General features: G+C 25.1%; 1 non-coding gene across 1 annotated transcript; it reads right to left on the reverse strand.

Annotated features, from left to right (window-relative positions):
* Positions 1-688: 688 nt before the first annotated feature.
* On the reverse strand, positions 689-760 carry TRNAH-GUG (transfer RNA histidin (anticodon GUG)). The gene has a single exon. It is a non-coding gene; the product is annotated as a tRNA-His (tRNA).
* Positions 761-4885: the final 4125 nt, after the last annotated feature.

The following is a 4885-nucleotide window of genomic DNA, read 5'->3' on the forward strand; positions in this document are numbered from 1 at the left end:
TAATTTTGGGCTTGGGGAAGACGATATCTTCATTGCATCCCAGGAAGCACCGAACGAAAGATTCAGGAATATGCAACATGCCGACGTCATGGTCCTGGCTTCTATTCTGGGACACCATTTGGGCTTTACCGATACTTGGGCTGCCAAAGTTCAGTCCGTCCTCATCTATTGGACCTGATCTGGGCCTAAGATCCCTTCAGGGTGGCCCATGGACTCAAAATGCGGATCCGTGAATGTTGGGGAGAAACAGGGATAACAGTTTTTTTTATAGTAAATATATGTTACAAGCTAATTAATGTATTACCTAAGCTGCTAGTTTATGGTTTTGTAGAATATAGATTCTATCTACTTGAAATATGTTTTTAAATTTGTTAATGTTCTGTATGAGTTATGTAGATATGAATTATATATGTTTCAAGTTTAGTGATATATTTTATTGTTATATAAAATTATGTGACAAGTTTGTTAATGTGTATTGTCCATTATTCTATGCAGCTTAAAAAAATGTTTTATCAAACATGAAGACCATTGTAAAACAAGAGTAAATTTTCTGGTTTTGAGAAGATAAATGTGATTACCGTAAATTTTGAAATAGAAAGCGACTTAATAGTTTGGGCCACCAAGCTAGGCCCATGAGAACAGAACATGTTTTCGTTCAAAAGGAAATAAAAAAGAAAAATTGAATTTGTGTGGCTGCTGGGATTCGAGCCCAGGTCTCCACGGCCACAACGTGGAATTCTTACCACTAAACTACAGCCACATTGTTGTTAGTCATTTTCATTTTCATTACTTTAGTCTTTTACTTGATACTTATATTTGTTAATTTATTTCTTTATTTTTACTTTTTTTTTTGCATATATATATATAGTGTGTGTGTGTGTGAAATATTCTTTGATTTTGTCATTTTATTTTTCTGTATAATAATGATAACTAACAATATATAATAATGAAGAAGTAGGACAAGATGTCAATGTCTACTTTGGAATGGGCGGAAAGGAGAGAATGAATATCCCCAAATTTGGATTTCTTACTTATTATAAAAGCCACACCAAATCATGATCCCTAAAGTTGGATTATTATTATTATTAATTTCTTGCTTCAAGATAATCCACAACAAAGCATGTATTAATTATTCATCTCTATATATATAATATTCTAGCTCTCAAGTATATCTACAATAATCAAGAAAAATTAATGATAATAATATGCAAAAGTCTCAATCTTTATAATTAATATTGTTCGATGTGTAAACTAATTTTACCAATCATAAACCGGTTTTCAACCTAGATCTTATAATTTAAACTTAGAGCAATCAGTGTTATCAATAAAATTTGAGATTCAATATATAACCAAATAATTTATTTTACATGTATATATATATTTATATTTTTTTATTGAGATTTCATTTTAAGCCTTATCGGTAGGGTTTTCAGTATTTCTCAACCCGTGAACAGTTTTCAGCGCGATTTTTTTTTATGACCGTGTATATTGTAGCTATCTAGAGCATCCTACAAATTTTCAGAAAATTTCGAATAGTTTACGTACCGAAAACTAGGTTCAAACATATTGATTTCCACATGCATAAAAAAATTAGTCATGCGTGCAACATGTTTGAACCTAGTTTTGGTACTGTAAACTATTTTGAATTTTCTGAAAATTTGCAGGATGCTCTAAATAGCTACAATATACAAAATTATAAAAAAATTATGTCAAAAATTGTTCAAGAGTCAAGAATACTAAGAGCCCCACCAATAAGACTTAAAGTGAATACCTATATAAAAAAAAAAAAAAATTCTCATATATTTATATACCTCCTTGAACAAGGTTGACTGCCACAACTGAAAAAGTCATTATTAAAGAAAAATAGGGAATACTTTTTCCCTCACTTTTATAATGTTATGTACATTAATTATATAATAAAATGAAGTCCAACCATAATGCATCCAACGTGGATTCCAATTTCTGTCTACATATATATACTATATAATATAAATATATATATAAATATAAATGCAAGTGGCTTAGACAAAACTATAGGGACCTTCACTTTTCTATTTAAAATTCACTTGGAACATTAACAAAGTGGCATCTTGGAATCCCAATGTTAATTCGTGTAATAATTGGGTCATAATTATTTTGCACTAACTCACGATATATATATACATATAATCTCTAATTAAGTTTTAGGGTTAACATATAGCTAAGAGTATATTAATTTAACATAGAGCTAAATATATATGGTAGAATTATTGTAGTTGGAAAAATTGATTAGTTTATCTATAATATATATGTAGTGATCACTCGATAAGTCTAATAACCAAAAAAGTACAAAGACAAGTTGATTTTTCTCTTAACACCAAAAAGAACACATATATAATTAACTAATCAAGTGCTCAAAAAAAGACAAAAAACAAAGGGCACGGGTCAATGAGATTAATAATTCATCATATCATTAATTCTTTTAAATTAATCTATAGTAGTAGTAGCTAGCTGCTACTATATATATATATATGTTAAAAATATAGATTAATTCTCTGAAATTAAACAGATATAAAGGTGAAGATTATTATTTATAAGGTGGGCACTTAGAATAATTTGAAATTTGGAAAAATAGAGAAAGTGAGATTGGAAATGGAAATTTGGAAGAAGGTAGAGGCAGCGACAAATATGCCCATAATATATATATATATATATATTATATTACTTTCTTATTTGAATAATATTTTCATTCCCGCCCCTTACTTTTTTCTTCTGACAATTCTTTTTTTTTTTTGTGGGACAGATAATGATATATATTATATACTACAAATGTATCTATATATATATAGCTCAGTGAAAGACAGCTTAATTAGTCGTCAGAAAATCAATTAAATAACATACACATTTTTCGATACCCAATTATACCCTTAATATAATATTAATACATACTATATATATCACTATCACTATCAACTATCTCCGTCAAACAGCTATTTTAATTTCAATAATTTATATATATATGAACAATATTGGTTTGTGAGTATATATACCCTCTTCAACTTCAATTTGCAAGTAGCTAAAAAGGCTGTATTTTATGTATTATTATGTAAATATTTACTTGAGCTAGCTTGTGCTATGTTATCAGTTCAGGGGTATTATGGTTAAATATATCTATTATATATAAAAAATGTGTAGTTAACAGAAATTTTTGGTTTTAACAGTTTTTTATTTTTTTATTATTAATTTTAACGGAATATTCTTATATCTAACATAATATTCTTATATTTAACGATAGTTTGTAAATATCTATTAAACTTAAATAAAATAAAATAATTAATTAAAAAATTTAAGATAAGATAGTTTTTTGATATATTACAATGATAATTATTTATAAATAATAAATAATTAAACAAATTAAAATATGATATTTTTGAGATATTTTACTATAATAATTATTTAAAAATAATAACAAATTAAAATATAATATTTTTTAGATATTCAACAACGATAATTATTTAAAAATAATAAAATCATATATTTTATAACTTAAATAAAATTTATTTAAACTTAAACTCACTTATTAGAATAATATCATATTAAATATATAATATAATTTAATATGAATTAGTAATAAATTATTTTGTTTTTTTTTTAAAAAAGCTAACCAGAAACTTAAATTTAAAATACACGTATAATATTTAATATTATATTAAACATATACTGTATAATCTCTTATATATATAAATATGTATTATACCAACCTTGGTTGCTGAGGGTTTTTGGGTTGACGATGATGTTGTTCACCAAGTGAGTGCATGCGTGTTAAGGGGCATATATATATATATATATATGCATGCGTGTGTCAGGCATGTCATGAGGCCATCGTATAATTATAGACACACATATATTATACATATGATCTATAATATAGGTGTGAACGGTTCTGATCATATCTAGGGCTACAGGTTTAATGATCATGATCGTCTCAGTTTATGATCCATCGACCGACAATAATTATAACTTGTTAGAGCAATTTCTTTTAGTTCTAATTTTTTATAATATAGTAATAAATAGTTAAATAGTATTTCAACATGTAATGTAAACTCGTATCTTTTTATCTAAATTAATAGTATTTCTCTAGTGAAATATTATTTTTTCTTTTTTATAAACTTTTTGTAAATATATTAGTGTGATATTATTATATTTAATTATTTTATTTTTTAAAATGAATAAAATATATTTTTTAAAATATAATATTTAAATAATGTAAAGAAAAAATAAAGAAGTTGATGTATGATATAATATAAAAATTTGAGGTAAATTATAAAAAAAATATGTTTTTGTGATGTATTTTGTAATGCACTTTCTCTATAGTATTTGGCTAACACTCACAAAAACATCTTCCATCAGCTCATTTATATATATTTATAATAGTTGTGCACAAACTCTAATTAATTCATATTTACATTTACATATCTTTTATATAATATTTTAATATTATTATTTTTCTTTATAAGCTTTCTCTCTCCCATTTAGTATATATATTTATTATTTATTTATTTTTTTAATTATTTTATTTTATTTTAATTAATAAAAATATTTAAAGATATCATATTTAAATGATGTAGAGAAATATATAAAGAAGCTGTATGATATAATGTAAAACTTAGAAGTAAAATATAAAAATATATGTTTTGGGAGATATTTTAAAGAATGGAGTAGAGTATCCACTGAGAGTGCTCTTATAATATTTAGTTATACATGTGTATATAACAAAAAGATTTAGTTTTAACTGTTTATTTTTGTATTGTTGACAATAATTTATAACATGTCCACTTATATTATATTATATATGGGTAATTCTTTAAACCCTCACTTCATTTTGAAGGATTAAGTCCCTCATAAG

The sequence above is a fragment of the Humulus lupulus genome, chromosome 1 (assembly GCF_963169125.1).
Source record: "Humulus lupulus chromosome 1, drHumLupu1.1, whole genome shotgun sequence".
NCBI classification, from domain to species: domain Eukaryota; kingdom Viridiplantae; phylum Streptophyta; class Magnoliopsida; order Rosales; family Cannabaceae; genus Humulus; species Humulus lupulus.